The following is a 19,810-nucleotide window of genomic DNA, read 5'->3' as shown; positions in this document are numbered from 1 at the left end:
TGGATGCTGAATGTTGTCAATTGCTTTTTTCTGCCTCTATTGATATGATCATGGAAGTTTACTCTCTTACTTTGTCATAGTGATGGATTATATGACTTCATTTTCTAATGTTGAACAAGTCTTGTATACCTGGAATAAATCCCATTTGGTTGTAGTGTATAATTATTCTCACAGGTTGTCAAATTCTGTTTGTTGAGGATGTGTGCATCCATACTCATGAGAAATATTGTCTGCCATTTTCTTTTGTTGTAATGTCTTTGTGTGGGTTTGGAATTAGGGTAATACTGGCCTCATAGCATGAGCTAGGAAGCACTCCCATTTTGAGGACTTCACAGAGAGTACTGATAGAGCTTGTGACATTTGATGTACCAGCTACTACCCCTTCTCTTCCTTTCCTTTCCCAAGGTGAGGAAAGAGTGACCAGGGCCAGGATAGCTAGTTAGCTCAATTCTATATTCTATGTCATCTGCCTTTCTCATCCCTACATATTTCCATTTGGAAGGAGTGGGAAAGGTCCCAGACATGCATTCTACCACTGCGGTTTGGGCTACATTTGCTCTTCTGGAAGAGATCACTTCCTTTAATGTTTGGTAATACTCACTAGTGCTTGACCGAACCTGGATCTGGGGTTTTCTGTCCTAGAAGGTTATTAATTATTCATTTAATATACTTAATAGATTTAAGCCAATACAGATTGTTCATTCTTCTCTTGGTGGAGTTTTGACTGATTGTGTCTTTCAAGGAACTGGTCCCTTTTGTCTGTTAAAATTCACAGTATCCGTAATGATGTACCCTCTTTCATTTACGATATTAGTGATTTGTGACTTTTTGTTTGTTTGTTTTTTAATTAGCCTATTGAAAATATTTTATTGTTTGGTTATTCAGAGAACCAGATTTTGTTTCTCTATTAATTTCCTGTTTTCAATTTCATTAACTAACTTCTACTCTAATTTTTACTATTTACTCTTTAGTTTTTTCCCTGCTTACTTTGAATTTAATTTGTGCTTTATTTTCTCATTTCTGGAGGTAGAAATTTAGATCATTGATATTCGATCTTTTTTATCTTCTAATATATGCATTTACAGAGCCTCTAAGCAGTGTGCATTTTCTTTGCATTCCACAGATTTTGATAAGTTACATTTTCATTTTGATTTATTTCAAACTATTTTTAACTTCTTAAAATTTCTTCTTCGATGCATGTATTGCTGGGAGGTTTAGTGTTTTACCCCCAATACTTTCATATTGTTCAGCTCTATTTCTATTCTTGATTTCTAGTTTAATTCCATACGCTTTAAGAGCAGTATTGCATAATTTCTATTCTTGTAAATGTGGTAAGGTGTGTCTTATGGACAGAATATGGTCTACCTTGGTCAATGCTCCAGTTGAATTCTGAGAAGATTATGTAATCTACTGTTCTCAGAGGAACTGGTCTACAGATGTGCACTTCATCCATGTTGAGTTCAGCTACCCTCATTGCTCTCTGACTGCGGAGCCTGTCCATTCTGATGGGGGAGGGGGTGTTCCTGTTTCCAACGGCAATAGTGGATTTGTCTATTTCTCCTTTTGGTTTTATCAGTTTTTGCCTCACACATCTTTTTGGCTCCAATGTTAGCCCATATATTTGAAGAATTATCATGTTTCCTTAGATTAATCATCCCTTTATCATCTTGTAATGCCCTCCGGATCTCTGATAATTTCCTTTACTCTGTAGTCTTTCTGATATTTGACAATGTTAGCCTGGTAGATCATTCTCTGCCTTTTTGCTTTTAACTGATATTTGTCAAACATACGAAGGGGGAAGGTTCTTACAAAGAGTTTATATTCGCATATTGTTTTGGTAATCCACTTGCAATCTCTGTCTTTAATTGGAATTTTAGATCTTGAGGTTTAAAGTGATTGCAGGAATAGTTGGATTAACACCTTAAAGAACCATCAAGGCTTGCCATTGGAGAAAATGCCCGTTTATTGAGGAACAGCTCTCCATATTTATAGATCCAGGGGCGGTTTGACAGTTATAACAGTTTAATGGTTGAATGGTTTGACAGTTGGCTGGGGTGCTTTCTGATTGGTGGGTAAGGATCAGGTGAGCCAGCAGGGCTAGTCTGATTGGTGGGGAAGGATCATGTGAGCCAGCAGGGCTCACCATTGGATGGCTCTTCTTGGGGGATGGGGAAGTTAGTCTTTGGAGCCGGGTGACTCCCAATAATACCTATTGTACTTATTACTATTTTCTATTTGCTGCCCTTCTTATGTCCTTATTTTTGTCTTCAACACTTTCTGACTTTCATGGTTAATTGAGCCTTTTTATATGCCCTTGCTTTTTCTACTCTCTCAGCATAAGAATTATATTTCTTTTTATTTTTTATTGTATTTTTTAACTTTTCTAAATGGTTGCCTTAGTATATGCAATATATATTTACAGCTAATCTAAATTTGCTTCTAAATAACACTATATACCACTTCATGGATAGTGTATGTACCATATAATAACAAAACATTCCTAATTCCTTCTCCCTATTCCTATATTATCATTGTCATTTATTTCAACTACATGAAGAATGTACAAATATATGTGTATAAAATCCAATCTATAATATGTAAATAAAATCAAATATATTATTGTTATTATTATTTTGATAAAACTGTTAACTGTTAGATTACTTAAGTCTTTTAGTTTACCTTTATTTATTTCTCCTCTCATCCTCTTCCTTCGTTCATGTAGATTAGAGTCAATTACTAATTTTATCAGATGATTTTTCTCCTCTCTGAAGAACTTCTTCCAACATTTCTTCTGAGGCAGGTCTTCTGGCAACAAATCCCCTCAATACATGTTGGTCTAAGAAAGTCTTTAACCCTCACTTTTAAAGGATAATTTCACAGGGTAGAGAATTCTAGGCCAGTGGGGATTTTTCTCTCAACACTGTTAAGTATTTCACTTGACTCTCCTCTGGTTTGCATTGTTTCTGAGGAGAAGTCAGACATAATTTTTATTTAAAAATACAGCATTTTTTTTATTATTGGAGGTTTGAATACCATATTCTTAGCTGTAATTTCTTTTTATTTCTTGCACTTGTTCTCCTTTGTGTTCTCTGAGCTTGCTGGGTCCATTTTCTGGAGTCTATCATTAATAAGAAAATTTTCAGCATTATTGCTTCAAATTTTGCATTGAATTCTTTTTCCCTCTCCTTTTGATATTCCAATTACATAAATGTTTTATCTTTTGTAGTTCTTGGATATTATGTTTTATTTTATTAGGTCTTTTAAGCTACCTTTTAGCTTTAGAAATTCCTACTTTCGTATGTTGAAGATCAGTTTATTCTTTCCTCAGCTTTATCCAGTCTACCAATACTCCTGTCAAGGAACCTTTCATTTCTGTAACAATGTCTTTGCTCTCTAGCATTTTTTAATTCTTTCTCTCTTAAATTATCCATCTGTTCTTTCATGTTATCTAATCTTTTTTATTAAAGTCCTTAGCAAACTAATCATCACTTTGTTTTATTTTTATTTCAATTGCTAATTTGATCATTCCAACATTTCTATTATAATTAACTCTGGTTCTGATGTTTGTTTGGTCTTTTCAAATTCGATTTCTTTGCTTTTTAGTAAGTCTTGTTTTTTTTTTTTTTTTTTTGTAGAAAGGTAGGCATGATATACTGGATGAAAGAAACAGCTAAAAATAGTCCTTCAGTAATGAGCTGGTAAGGTGTGGGGTAGGAGTATGCTGTAATCCTAAATGAACCTTTTAATGAGTCTGACCCCTGGAAAGTGAACTTCACAAGTGTTTCCCCTACTCCTTTAGCCAATAGGGATAGGACATTTGAATGGGGCTGGAGTTGTGTGCTCCCTTTCCTGCAGTTTAAAAGGGAGTGTAGTTGGGTATTTCTCTTCCCTCAGCTGTGTTAGGCTATGATAAAACCCCAGTGAATTAGGCTCTGGAGAAATGTTTCTCCTGAGGGTTGACCTTGTAGGAGAAAGAGAGCTCTCTAGAATGTTTCAAAATCCTGACTTTTCCTTTTCCCAGGCCAGAAGCATGAGGGGATCTTTCTCCTATTCTTACTGTGAAGACTGGATAAACTCCTGGAAATAAAACCCACACCACAAGTTCCCACCCTTTGCCCATTTTCTTACTGAGTTGTTTTTTTTTTTTCTGAAATTTTCATTCTTTTATGTTATAAATATAACATGAAATTTATGTTATATTTAAAATTTAGCAGATAAGTGTGTTGCCCCTATTTCCTCTCATTCTATTGGTTTGTCTTTTCATGCTGTTGGGGAGAAAAATATCTTTCCCTTCTACTCATCTTAGGCTTATTGACTGGTGCTCCTCAGACAAAAATCAGAGAAACAAGGGAAATATGACAAAATTCTTTATTGTAAGTTTTGTTTGACACAGGAGGCTCCATGAGGAAATAAAGACCCTAAGAAGCAGTTGAACCTGAGTGTTTACATGCTAGATGTGAGGAAGTGTGAAGACTTATAGGAAGAATTATAGGACAAAAGAGTATGCAACAATTTTTGTAAATGTCAGGGGTAGGGGGTTGGGAGCGGGGCAAGGCCTATTCTGCCAGATTCTTCTCAGAGTTCTTGTATCCCCAGAGGTAGTAACGAATGCTTCTTTCCTCCACACTTAGGGGGAAAAGTATACATTCAGGGTCTTATGATGCCTAACTTCAAGGGAAGGGCAGAAAATCCTTCCTGCATATTTCCATAAATTCCTTCACCTTAAATATCAATATGCCAAGATACCATATTTTTGGAAGATATCATGAATGCCCCCAGGGCTCCAATGAAGTCTTCCAAAGTGCAGAAATGTTTAATTTTAATGAAGTTACAGTGAGTAAGACACCACAATGTTGATGTAAATATAGACAAATCGATAAATGGAACAGAATAGAGTCACACATGATTGGACCATTGATTTTTAAAAATTAAATGTTAATATTTTTGTATACATTTCTAGTTTAAAACATGGTATTTTGATGTACTTAGTGAAAGAATTACTACTGTCAAGCAAATTTACACAAATATCTTTTCATGTAGTCACCATTTTTCTTGTTTTATTTTTATTTTTTTCAATAAAATTTCCAGTGTAGATTTAAGTATATAGTATGATGTTTGGGATATGTGTAGATAATAAAACCTTACTATCTTGAGGTAAATTAATATTTTTATTATCTCACATATTTAATATTTTTTGTGCATGTGACAAGAGAAGCTAAAGTCCACCCATTCACAGGACTCCCCAAATACCATACAATGTACTACAGTACAATTACCCATGGTCCTCTGGCTGTATGTCAGATATCTAGACTTGTTCATTCTACATGTTAGCTACTTTGTATCCTCTGATCTACATCTCCCCGTTTCCTCTTCCTATTCTCCTCCTATCTCGGGTAACTGCTATTGTTTTAATTTCTATCTATATCTTTGAGTTTTTTAAAAGACTTCCCATATAAATGATATCCTGCAGTATTTTCCTTTCCATGTTTGACTTATTTCAATTAGCATAAAGTTCCCCAAGTTCATTCATATAGTGGTTATAGCTACATGGATAAACAGATATAAATACACATCATCATCATCATCATCATCATCATAATAATAATTTAAGCAATAATGTGATACAATACAACTTATATAACATTGTAAAATACTTATAAATGAACATATAATTCTGAGTATATGTATTACAGCATTATAAGAACACAACATAGCTACAATCTTTTATCACTGAATAGTAACCTCAGGAAAGCTTTTGGAATGTTTTTCAGGAGCTCCAATTGTCTTTAATATATAGTTTACATTTTTTTAATAAAATAGGACAGTTAAACTTTCTAAAACTGGATGGTAGATTCACAGATTTTTAAAATATTGCATAGTACAAGCATAGAAAAATAACATGATATTAAATATTTAATACAATTTAATTGCCATTGCTCAAGAAATTAACTGACATGCTTAATTATGTTCATAATAAAAATATAATTATAATATTCATAATTATGGTTTTGATAATTGCAGAGTAAATTATAGCATAATAGAGATGGAAATAAACTCATAAGTTATTTAGCTCAATTTCTTTCTTTTTTAGATGTTGTAACTAAATCCCTGGGGCTAAATGGACATACCAAAGACCAGCAGTCTACCTAGAAGAACACACAGTATTTTAATTATGACATTTGATGGCATTAAGAAAATAGTGATAAATCTTTCAATTGGTGAGGAAAGACTTCTCTGCTAACACTTTTATCTTGTAAGTTCATAACTGACTTTTGGTTCGTATTTTACCCCCACCAGTAAATAATCATAGAATTCTGGGTATGTTTTTAACTCCTCAATATCCTGTATTTTGTAACTTAAAAATAATAATTCATGACATTAGATTGGATTTCATGAGTATTGTAAAGGTAAATATAATTAGTGTAATGTAGCAAGTACTTCCAGAAAGGAAGGTTGTATTTTTATAAATTTTTTTTTAGTTGTAGATAGACAGAATGCCTTTATTTTATTTTTATGTGGTGCTGAGGATCAAACCCAGTGCCTCACACATGCTAGGCAAGTGCTCTACCACTGAGCTACAACCCCAGCCCATGGTTTTATAGAAGGAAATTGGAATAGGAGAATAAGATACTTTCATTCCACATTTTCATCTTTTGTAAATGACTTGTAGTGATTGGTCAGTGTTGTTTTCATTGTATAAAACAACATCTCTTCATTTGCTGACATAAGTTAAAAAATATGCTCTGGATAGAATGTGGAAGAGTTTCTAAATCTCTTTACCAAAACAAAACTCAAAAAAAAAAAAAAAAGGGAAAGAAAAGTTTTGTAGCAGAGATAGAATTAGAGCCTCTATTTTTTGAGTTCAGTTTAGCCCTGAATATGGACTTTGATCCTATGTTCATTTCGCTCCTATAACTTATGAGTTTACAGTAATGCAGAAGCACTGCTGAAATAAGGACAACATGGCATTGTAAATGACAAATTGGAAATAAAAGATGCAAGCTTGTTCAATATTACTGTTTCTTTCAGCTGTAATAATTCCTTGTAAATGAGTCATACATGACCATTCACTTTGAGATCTTGACTTCTTTTTGTCGTTCGGAATAAAAACAAAATTAAAAGAAGAGATTGGCACTTATTAAGAAGTTGCTCTTCAACCTATTTCAGTCATATTTCTTGAGAATTTCTTATGTGTGTTGTACTGCAAGAAAGTAAAATGAGAATGTGATTCTGTATCCTTTCACAGGCTGATGCATAAACACAGGACCTAGACTGCCATGGAGTGGGCATAGGATTTCTCCTGAGATGTTTACATTCTAAGAGAAAAAACAAAATGTTTCCAAGGATCGGTATGTCATGAAATATAACTATTTAGAAAAATTACAGGTAGCTAACTCTTAACTTAAAAAAAAAGGAAAGAAAGAAACCTGAATCTGCCCCTGAGAAGCTTAAAAAATCTCTGAAAATACTTTAAAGAAAAAATTATAAAAAATTTTGCAAGAAATTATCCTGTGCCAAGTTTATTCATTGCTAAGAAAGTAATGTGCTTTTATGTGGTTTAATATTCAGAACAATACGGTAAGGTACGTAATACTTCTCTCATTTTATAAAGAAGGAACCTAAAGCTCAGGGAGTTTAAATATATTTGTGAAGTTTAATGTCTTATCTAAAAGTAAAGGCCAATGAGTGGAAGAACTAAGATCTCAATATTGAGATCTAACTAAATCCTCAGTACCTCTTTTTCCCATGTCACTTTTTTTCTCCCAGAACACAGTGGCTTTCTTACTGAGTGTTCATCTATACACTCTTTCATAAGAGTAGTCAAATATCAAAAGTGTTAACTCATATAGAGCTAAAAGTTTAAGAGGTAAAATGTCTTTTTATATGTGTTGTGGTTATATTTATGATATGCCTAGAACTTCTTTTAGATCTAAAATATGTGCCTTACTGTTATGGTGCAAGTTTAGAACACAGGTAAATAAATATGAGGGTCAATGACCCTTTGGGAAAAATTACTACCCCTGATACAACCCTTCTTACCTTAGCCCTTAATTCTCATAAAAACTCTTTGTTTTCTCCTTGCTGAACATTCTCTTGCCAGATTTCACAGGAGCAATGAGCATAGCTATTGAATTCCAAATTTTCTAGAAAAAATCTGAACCTTCCAGGCAAATAAGTTTCATAGTAAATTAAATTTGTAATAAGGTCATAAGATACTTTCATAAGACATTAATATGAATTAATTATTCCAGGAGTTTTTAAATTAAACATATGTTTACTTGAAAATTAGGATGTTAATATGCTGGAAACAAATTCAGTACAATCAAATTTTATTTATTTTTAAAATGCATAAATCTCAGAAAATTCAAAACTTCCAACATTTATTATTTTTGACCCTGAAGCTTTTTATTTGAATCATGTCTGAATTTCATTTTATATTTGATTCTTTGTACCTGACATGGCAGAATTCAGTAAATCTTTATGAATAATTATGTATTTAATAAGTACAATGGAGATGCCATGCACGTTGTAATGCACCAAATCAGGAAAGAAAGATCTCCTTGTAACTTTACTGAAGTACAGAAATTCATGGGTAACTTAACTAGGGTTTGTTAAAGCAAACACACTGCTTTGTTCCTTGTGACCTAGTGTAGTCTCTGGCATGAAGTGAGGGCTGTATAACTGGCCAGTAGGCAATTCTGAGAGGTCTGTCCAGGGTGCTCTATGGAAATCTATGTTTTCATTTTTTAAACAATTCCACTGTATGTAATACTGTAGAAATGAAACTTTGCTTTCAGAACATTCCTTGGCTGATGGCTGGGGATGTGGCTCGGTGGTAGAGTGTTCTTCTGGCATATGTGAGGCCCCAGGTTCAAGGCCTAGCACTTTGGGGGAAAAATAAGGGGAAAAAAGAATATTCCTTAGTTGATGGGCTTCCACTTTTACCCTCCTCCATTTTAAAAAAAAAATAGTCATATATAAATAATGAAATAATGTTAATTATTTCACTTTTAGTTTCCAATACTAGGATTGTTCTAAGTAATTTCTGATACCATGAAAAGAAATGATAGTATCTTATTAACAATCTAAGTCATTTAAGATTTTTAAAATTAAAAACATCTATATGTATATTCATGTGTATTTTATGTATGCACACATATGCATATCTTTTGTAATATATATTCTGAAATATATTAGAACAGTGATTCTGAGACTGAGAGTTCAACATCTAACAGGCATTACACTGCTCAGCTACAGTCTGGTGCATCCCTAGAAATCCATAAGAGCTGCAGGAGGAGAGATCAGTTTCCTAGGGTCCCCAATCTCAAAGGATATGCTGCCTCTGGTTGAAGATCAGCTTTAGGTAAAGAGTCAAGATCAGGATCTTGTTCATGTCTGAGGTTCAGTACAGGCTAATGGGCAAGTTTAATGTCAAGTTAATAGCCAAGGCCAGTTCAAGGGCAAGTTCAGGTTTAAGTTCAGATTCCACTACCCAGAATCCTTGTGGGTCTCAGCTCCCAGCACCCTCTGTAGTCAAAGCTTTGCTGGTAGAATGGACTATACTACCCAGAATCACCCCCATTGACCCTGGCAGTCTTGTGACTTCAGATCCTAGAGGTCACTGAGGAATTTGCTTCTGAGCCACTGATTTTCCTTACCTTGACAGTGGCCACAATGGTGCTAGTATTTCAATTTCATAAAACTATATTCAACTTTTTAAAACCCATGGTCCTAAATAGGGCTGTCCCTGGAAAAGTCATCTCCTTTCGAAGACTATACTTCCCAGAGACTTTCATGGTGACTTCTATTTTCAGCCTATGGCCCAGCACTTGGACACATGGATAACATGTCAGGAAAGCTCTTTTGAGTATGTGGCTGCACATGGCCATCTTAGTCCTGGCTTGTTCATGTTTATGCTGTGCCTGGTCCCCCAGTGACTGCAGCACTTGGAGTGGTTGAGTGCGGAGGTTAGAGTCTTAGCAAAGTGGTTTCCTTCACTCCTTTTGCTTGTCTGCTGAATTTCCTTTTCTGGTGATTTCAAAGATAAATACAACAAGATATCAGTTAAAGCAGTGGGAACAGATTTTGTTTAGTAATTACTGACAGGAGAGGAAAGATCTGACTTCCATTCTGATTCCTCAGAGTTCGCAAAAGAAGACAGCCTGCTGCTCTTTGGGCCACTCACAGAGTTAACCAGAATGCACATCACCAGAAACATTCAAACTGCAAGCCAAGAAATATGTTGGATTATCACCATCATCATTGAACCCAGCATCAAGAAATTACAGTGGGCTTCATTTGAGACCCAGAACCTAGAACCTGGGTTTCCAACTACAGTTGGAACTACAGTTCCAACTACATTTTTATTCTTTTTATAGAAATTCCTTCTCATTAATGCCTGACTGCTAGCACTATCCTGAAAATATCTTCTATTACCAAGACCCAACAGATGAGCTGGTCTTTGATAAACAAAAGCAACCAAATGAGAAAATTAACATATTATTCAAAGGAAAAAAAAAAGATCTCTTCTTTTACAAGAGGGGAAAATGACAAAGATTCTCTGTTTATCCTCTCCTAGGCCTGTTTCTGACTTCTTTAAAAAAATCCTTGTTAGTGAAGAACCTGCTACATCAATTTAATAAGAATATGTTTCTCCCTAATACTTGATCACCCTATTTTTTTTTTGATCATGTTCCACAAGACTTTCTTCCCATGCTTATAAAAACTGTTCCTAAGTAGCAAAGTTATAAATATTTCTGATTTTCATACATATCTGACAGTTACATAAGCATTTTTATCCTTTCTCTGTATCTCTCTTTATTAAAAAAAAAAGTCTCTCTCCACATCAGGGAACAACAGAGATAGATATATAAGAAAGGAATATATCAAGGTATGTAAGAAAGTACTATATCACATCTCCTATGTTTACTCCCAATACTGGTGAATAAATTCTGAAGAATAAGCATTTGTTTTTGCTGTATGTGCATTACATACATACATAAGCCATATGAAAGTATAATTTCTATATGTTAAAATGAGAAGTATACTTAAGTTCATGTGGTCCAACCAATAGAGCACAGATCTCTTTCCAAGGGTGTTCTATAATGATAAAATTGTTTCATCTTTTTTCTTGTTCATGGAACTATACTCATTATATACTGAGTTTTTTAGAGTTACAAAGCTGATTAGTGTTCTTTTTCCTGGTTTGGTTATCTCAATCATAAAAGGCATGATTTTCCTGAGCAAGTGAATTATTAAAATAAATAAATAAATAAAAATAAACTACAAATGTAGGTTATTATACAACGAGGAACAGGTAAAGGGACTGGGCTGGTCAGGTCCTTTAGTACCCAAGGTTAATTTCTCTTATAACAACTTCATGTCTATTGGCTTCCTAGTCTCTCAAAATATTCATGTTTACCTCTCTCCAGATCTCAGTGTTTGTTAGAGCAATGAATGTTTAGGAAAAGAATTTAAGTGGACTATCAGTTTGCATTGTTAGGGCCTTTTTGCAAATGCAAGTTAAGATATTGCGTGTGCATATGTTGTTAAAATAAATGAAATTCTTCATTTAAATGAAATTCTTAAGATGTTTTATCATAGCACTTCTTATATTTTTCATCTATTATTATAAATCAGGCATATTAATGTTTATGCCAAAATTCTAAGTATGATGCCAGTCAGCCCCATCATGCAAACACACACACACACACACACACAATTTTATATGTCTCCTTTGTGGTACCTGTTACACTTCTAATTAAATACTTATTCTTAAAAATATTTTAAAGTTTATATATAGTAAATTTTCTGAGAGAAAAAAATATGCATCCATTAATATACTTATATATTAATTATTAATTATTGTTTGTCACTTCAGATATGGAACCTATTACAGTGCCAGGCACATAATAGGTGCTTTTACTTTTGGGCTAAATGACTGAATAATTGAAGTAGAATAATATAATTAAAAAATGCAAAAACCATATGATTATGATTTTTTGGACAGACAGATGACAATATGGACCTGTGACTTAAACAATGAAATTGTTGTTCAACAAGCCGCTAGCCGTTCAAACCTCACTAATACCATTTATCAGTCTGATAAGAGAAAGCATGATTCTAAATATCACTTGTAGTTATCTTTTGTAAATGTGCATAATAGTACTACCTATAACATATCATAGGATCATCAGTAGAATTCATTGTAATTATGAACAGTGCCAATTTTTTTGAGCAGGTAAAATCCAGAGAAAAATTTACACAAAGTTAATAATCATAAGGGAAAAGGTACAGCTAACTCATCACTAAAGGAATGCAAATTTAAGAAAAAATGTCATTTTTATTCATCAAATTGGTAAAGATTAACGTGGTTGATACAGTCTACCACTGGTAAGGATGTGGTAAAATGTTTACACTCGTATACCCTTCATGGCAACAAAGATTAGTGCATATTTAAGAGAAACTTGCCATATCTTAATATTTCAAAGTTTCTATCCAGTGATTCAGCAAACACAATCCAGACATTTTTCCTATTAACTTATTAGCACAAGCAAAGAGTCATGCTTATGCCAGTTTATTTATTGTAACATTTTATAAAATGAAAGACTGAAAACATATTCCACACTTTTCTAATACTTAAGAAAATTTCAAAGGTTCACGTTAAATGGAAGTCAGTTAGTATAATTGAACTAATATACTCTCATGTGTATTGAAGGGCAAGATCTTGGGAATGAGAGGGGATTTTATTTTTCTAAACTCCCTGTATGTGCTTCCTCCTTACATTAAACAATGCTGATGGATTTATTATTATAGATAATTGATCATTCTTTATTGAACTTTTTAAATCATAAAATGTATTCTCCTTACAGAGAAATGTGCAAACCAGAAAAATAGTAAAAGATTTCATGGGTTGAAGTACAGAATCTTTTGTCAGTTACAATTTTCTATTTTGAACATAAACCTCACAGTGAAACCATATACTTTAATAATCCTAGAAGGAGATGTGCAAATCAATACAACCTCCTCTCTCACTCAGGTAAAAGTTTAAGGAAAACACAGATGAATCATACATTTCTGTATAATCTGTGCTTTTGTCAAAAGGGTGCCATGACTCATTTATGACTTTCCGTAGTTTTAAAACTAGTGTTTTTAACCATAGAAGATCTACTTCATGGTCCTTTTATGATGACTCTTGAATCAATAATATACTCTTTAGTTTATGTATGAGTGGTTTGGTAGAAATAAACCAAATACAGTTTGGCCCTTGCTATAACTTCATAAAACAAACTCCTGTATGCAGGAGGGGAGAGATTATAAAATCAAGTGAGTGCCCTTGAATGTCTGTACTGTGTGAGATGCCACAGAGACCCTTCAATCCTCATAACTCCCTATGAGATCAACCAACACTCAAAGGTCAACTAGGAAGGACTAGGACTAAAATTTGAACCCAAGTTTATATCACTCCAAATCGCACCAAAAGAACCATATTACCAAGTAGTCTTGAACCATATTACCAAGTAGTTCTCAGCTGAAAAAATAATCCTAGTTTTCAGAAGCAAGTCTTGGGACAGTATATTTTGAGGCAAATGCTTTGTTATTTAATTATTAACTGATAAACTCTGGCAATGAGAAAGGAAAAAAGAATATCTAGGAATGATTCTAAATTATCATTTCAACCAGTGGTTTTATCCTTCTTCCCTATAAGATTGATGGAAACACAAATGAAATTAGTCCACTTCAATACCTGTAATAATATCCAGTACCTGAATCAATGAATGTTGTTTGTTTGATGGAGTCTTTTTAAATCATCCTTCTCTAGAAGGATCCCTTTCAATAAATTCACTTCTACCTGATCATGAAGAGAGATCAGGTTGTTTCAACAATTTAAAATATGTTAGGAGCTTGATATTTCTTAAGGAATATATTTTATTTGCCCCATCTTTCCTTTCAGAACTCCTTTGGGTAGGCTACATTATTTTAGTTCTAATTTCATTTCTCTCTCTGTGAAAGAATAGCAATATTAGGGGAGAAAAATAGATGGTGCATAACCTTGAATCAAGATAATCCAGCTGTTTCCATTACCCTAGGACTTTGTAGTTCTTTAAAAACAACAAAAGACTTATAATCATGGAAAATAGCTGAGGATGAAATCTCATCTCTTAGCCAAATGCCACATCTCATTGTACTGTAGCAGTTATTTAAAAGTCATGTCCTTGTTTTCTTGAAACTATTTAATCTGAAATCTCTGAGTCAAGAAAACATACCCTAACATTTAAAAAAAATATATGGTGTAGCTTACACAGTTTGTGTGTGCCAGCAAAAAACTATTTTGTCATTTTAGTTTACTAAATTTCAACTCATATTTTATTGTCTCATGTAAGTGACTGTATTTGAAGGAGGAAGTTAGGTGTGGTCACCATACAGTTTCTATCTTTAATAAATACCTAAGTAAGTACCTAGTATCTTCTTTATCATCTCAAACATTATAGATCCTGGAATTCTTAGAAAGATAAAAGTAAACAATTTTGGCATAAAATTGAAATTAATTACAACTTTACAATTTGGGCACATTGAGTTTCCTTTTCCTTTTTCTTTATTTAACATGCATGCTGTAGACGTACACTGAGAGATTTGTTCAAATGCAGCTTGCTTTCTGGAACTCATACACTGAGAACATTTTGAAGGCAACTTAGGGCCCAAATTTATCACACTGAGAGTTCTGACAAGATTTGATTTGCCTACATAATGAGAAAAGTGAATGAATGATTAGAGATCTACTAAATTTTTCAGCTAGTCCCATCAGGTTGCAGCATTAGCAGTAATTGTTCATAGCTAAAAACTTGAGCAAGTGAAAAAGCCATGTAGTCAAGGCATGTGTCATTATGGTGCCATCTTGAACCCTTCCCACGGGCACTTTGTCGAATTACTAAATTTGTGACGGGAACAATTAAATTTTCTGCTGAAGATCCCAGAGAGCATCCATTCAACCACATGGTGCTAAAAATACCATGCCAACTAGAAATTCCTAAGCATAGGATAATACAAAGTATTCATGTATAAGAGGTGTATTAAGGAAGCCAATCATAGAAAGAAGGCAGAGCAGAGGGAGGAAGAAAATCAAAAGGAATCGTGATGACGTTAAATCAAGTATGAAGTTCCTGAAATTCCAATTTGTATTTGTTCTTAAGCAAAGCAATTTATTCTGATTTAACTAAAGAAGAAAAAATACAAATGTCTCATGGTTAACAGTTTTTCACTGTTTTCTAGCTTTTCCTCCTACCTTTTAGAGTCAAGGATGATCTGTCCTTGGCTCCTCTTTCTGCATAGCACTCCTTGCAAGGCTCCATCATCCATGTTCATGGAGTCAGCTAGCATCTCTGGATCATAGAAGTCCCCATCCAGGACCTTTGATTTCCTTTTCTTTCCTTCCCCCTGTTCCTGCATTTCTAAATTCTTACTGCATATGTATCCAATTAAACTCATGCTCTATCTTTAATAAATACCTAAGTAAGTACCTAGTATCTTCTTTATCCCAAACATTATAGATCCTGGAATTCTTAGAAAGATAAGAATTGTACTTTGTAAAACCAATCATAATAGTAATTACATATTAACCAGCTACTATGTATTATATTATGAGCACTTCACATGAATTGCCATTTTAATTCTTCCAGCAAACTTCAAAGGACACATGGTATTGCTTGCTTTACAAAAAATAGAAACAGAGTTGGAGATTATCTAGCTGCAAAGCAAGACCAGTAACAAGTGAAGGAACTGGCATTTCAACCTAAGGTGGTTCTGACTCCAAAGCCTGTGTTCCGACCATACCATTAGAATGTTTTAAATCACTTTCGTCATCCAGCATTGAAACCTCAGACATGTCTTTGATGTTATCGTATACTTTTTACTGGCACAATTATTTATCTTGCTTGTCTGAAGATAAACCAATGATAAAATTTTTGAGCCTCATAAGGATTGATTGTACTGTGATATACTTGTATATGATATATATATATATATATCATAGTGCCTTGTAGAGTCCTGAGAGTTAGGTTGAAAAATCAAACATGTTTGTTGAGCAAATGAATGTCATTTGAATCCCATATTCAGATTTATTTCCTACATCTACTCTCTTTGTTCATTCCCTGCAGTTTACATATATTTCAGTCCTTTCCACACCTGGAGCTTGGTTTTTCCAAAAACCTGAATGGTTTTCCTTGTTGTAGCCTCTTTTTTTGGCTTCAGTTGATCACAGCCTGTGTCTTCTCAGGCACATTCTCAACTTAAATCTTCAACGATACCCCTTTGCCTATGGAATCAAGTCTCCCTCCTAGCATTCATGACCTCTTGAATAATATCACTTCATTCTCCTAATGTCCCAGGAAAGCGAGAGCACAGCATTGTGGCTTTAACACTCATAACTCATTCCTGTCTTCACTTGGTTCCCATACTTGTGAATCAGAGGATTATTTTCACAGCATGACAAAATTTTCCTGAACCTTCTAGGTCCAGCACCTCCATAGAAATTGCTATTTTATCCAGTAACAAAGTGATTCATTGTGTACCTTTCCTGAGCAATTATCACTATATTCTCAGCATTTTAAATATACACTTTATAAATAGGAAGTTGGTGTACACGCAAGCAAACCCAATCCGTGGCAGCCTCTGCTTTCTGCATAGGGCCATAATGGCATTCAGAAGAGTCATGAGGATTGGGGGAATATCGCAACAAATATATGTTCCTTGGAGACCAGTCTGGTGCTCAGACTTTATATTCATTGTAAGTTGCGACTGCCAAGAGAAGGCCAAGGGTAACTTGTCAATATAAAGTGCAATAGCATAAAAGACTGATGTTAAAAATATCTATGAAGTGAGAGAAAGAAAGAGAGATCTGCTCATCCAATCATCTTTAGCGAATGAGGCCCACTGGCATCATGGTCTTGTCTGTTAGTTTTCATTTTCTATCTCTCACTGTTTTTTATCCGATTAAATGCACAATAAACCAGACTGAATAAATGAATTAGTGAGAGGATGACTAGATGGGCAGATGGGTGCATGGAGATGGATGGAGAAAATGGATACATTTTCAACAGAACACAGCATGTGGATGGTTCTAGGTGCTTATTAAATCCTTGGCTTCACAAAGTAGAAACTTGTAAAAAGAAAAGAAGTGCAACAGTATTTATCATTCACTCTACAGACATTTAATGGATCTTTCTACATGACAGGGACTCCGCTGAGTCCTTTGTAACCATGCCTGTGCTCACTGGCAAATATATCTTACCTCGCAGAAAAATTCTGCACATTTCAGACACAAAAGAGTAATAAACTATGGGGTAGGCGAGCTGCCACATAACAGCTCTATCAATGCAATATATTTACCTCCTAGCGTTTAAAATGCAAACACACCTTTAACTTCCAAGATCAATTATACTTATAGAAGAAGGCTTGCTGGGAACAGCGTTCTGTCTTGTCAAGGACTCCTTATCATGGAGGAAGAATAAACACTCTAATTAATTTTTTTTTACTTTTTTGTTTGTTTTCTAATTGGATCATTCATTACTCCTTAGAATTCAAATCAACATCAGATTTATAGTTGGAGGCTATTGAAATATTGATTTGGTTATAGAAATGTCAGGCTTGGCAGGTAAGCTGTCTTGCTGCAGGAAAATGACTTTGCTTTAGCAAACTTGTTTTAAAAGCCTCTTAGAATGTAATGAGCAAGCAGTTTGCATGTGTACCAGGCACAGGTGGAACTTTTTAAATTTTATTGTCTCTTAAGCATTCTAGTAAATTGCTGGAATGAAGGCAGCAAATCTGAACCATAACATACAAATCTGAGTTATCAAAAAGCTGATGTTTTCCTTCTACTTGCCCAGGTTACACTTGAAGTGAGATACAGGGTCACTAAATCGTACAAGGTGCCATTATTAAGACAGAGAGTGATGGTCCTGCAGATAGATATGGGTTCTACATGGTTCTGCAGTTTCTAGCCCTATAAACTCCACAAGCCATGTCATCACTCCACAGATCTTAGACACCTTTAATGTGAAAGTAACAGACCTAGCATGCTTATCTCAGTATGGTGGTAAGAAGAATGACTCGGCATTTTAAAGTACCATCCTCTGTACTTTTAAAACACATTTTTCCTTGGGGAATGACTGTGTAAATCTTATACATATGTGCTTCTCTACAGAAAAAAAAATCATTTATTGTATTTCCAATAAGCCAATCAGAAAAAAAGTGGGGGTGATAAAGGAAAAGAGGACATAAAATAATTCTATCAATGGAAAGAATGCTATATAGTGGCTAACTTAGAAGAGTATTCTGGTATATAGGAGATTATTTTCAGAACTAACAATTGAAGCAAATCTTTTCATACACAGACCTCTCTCTCCTCCAAAGACCTATACAACATATTCTTATGCTTAACAACCAAGTTTTCCTCCCCCCTAGTAAATGAGAACTACCTACTGGAAACCAAAAGAAAGCTTCTACCTACTCTTCTCATATAAGGTCAAACAGATTAATTATCCTTGTCCATTCGCACAGTCAGAGATGGGGGTTTCCTGGAAGAATAACCCTTTGCCCATCCATCCATAGAGCATCTCACTTCTCCATCTTATAGGCAGGGGCAATAGCTAAACCATGATGAATTGGCCCAGCCAAGGCCAAGTTCTCTGCTACTAAAAGACTTGAGTAGGTTATCAATTGTAGAGTAGCATATTGTGAATTTTATATCAAACTCAATGGAGAAAATGATAACAAATTCACTGTGATTGCCATCTCTGTTGTTCACTTTCCTCCTATCCAATAAAGAGCTTCTGCAAAGAAGAGTATTATATCGGGATGAAAGAGCAACATCATTGTTTTCAATGCTGGGAGCTCAGTACCTAAGCAAGGTACTCTGCTCTCTCCCTTGTTCACCTCGATCTGATGATTCAGAAAAGAAACATTTAATCTCACCTAACTGATCAGCTTAGATATTTTAATGTTTTAGCTATAAACAAAGATACTCTTTGAGAGTATCTTTGCACTTCAGTGGCCGAGACTCTAGAATGAGCACTGGAAAAATTAGCCCAGGGCCTCTGTCTCTGCCCACGGTTTTCAAATTAAGAAGGATGCCCTTGTTCTCAGTGAAACAACCTTAAATTGTGCTTCAGGAGGACTCAGGACATCAGCTCTCCAGGCCCCTGGCAGTGCAGTGTAAGTACCATATGTAGTCCTTCCAAACTAACCAATGCTTTTCCCACTGGGATCAAAATTTGGGGAATTCCCCTTTTAATCTGCTTTTCAGTCCAAAATAGCATTTTTACAAAAGGTGAAATGATAACTGAATTTTTTTTCTATACTTTTGTGGAACTCTTCCAAAAATTAGAAATACCTTCAGTCAGGGGAATCTTAAGTCATCAAGCCACATGATGTTAAAACTGTATGTGGTTTACTTTGAGAACATAGTTAGTGAGGGCTTGACACATATATTTTGTGGTACCATTGTGGAAATACCAATCATATAAAGAAAATTAGTTTATGGTCCCATGACCATATTGGGTTGTCTGAAAAACCGGGGGTATCAATGAGGCATTTCCTGATGTATACTCATACTATTTATAAAAGATTAGAAGAGATGTAATTCCCAATGTGGAGCTTAGATTGTTCAATCACTTACTCAAAGAAACAGTGGGAGAGGTGAGTAAGTTAGAATCTGCAACTCCCAAAGCAGAAAATCAAGCTGATTTCTTCTTAAATTATCATACTTGGTTTGGTTCAGATTCCCAGAAGTAGAAAAAAAGTGGGGGGGGGGGGG

General features: G+C 34.5%; 1 long non-coding RNA gene across 1 annotated transcript in view; it reads left to right on the top strand.

The window, feature by feature from the left end:
* The first annotated feature begins 19,054 nt into the window (after positions 1–19,054).
* The window catches only part of LOC125619586, a 20,990-nt gene continuing 20,234 nt past the window's right edge, over positions 19,055–19,810 (top strand). The window contains exon 1 of the long non-coding RNA XR_007351127.1: positions 19,055–19,209. This is a non-coding gene — a long non-coding RNA (uncharacterized LOC125619586). The remainder of the gene's footprint in view (positions 19,210–19,810) is intronic.

Source organism: Marmota marmota, unplaced genomic scaffold, assembly GCF_001458135.2.
Source record: "Marmota marmota marmota unplaced genomic scaffold, marMar, whole genome shotgun sequence".
Classification (NCBI taxonomy): domain Eukaryota; kingdom Metazoa; phylum Chordata; class Mammalia; order Rodentia; family Sciuridae; genus Marmota; species Marmota marmota.
Note: the sequence above shows the minus strand (reverse complement) of the source record. Positions and strands in the feature narration are given on the sequence as shown.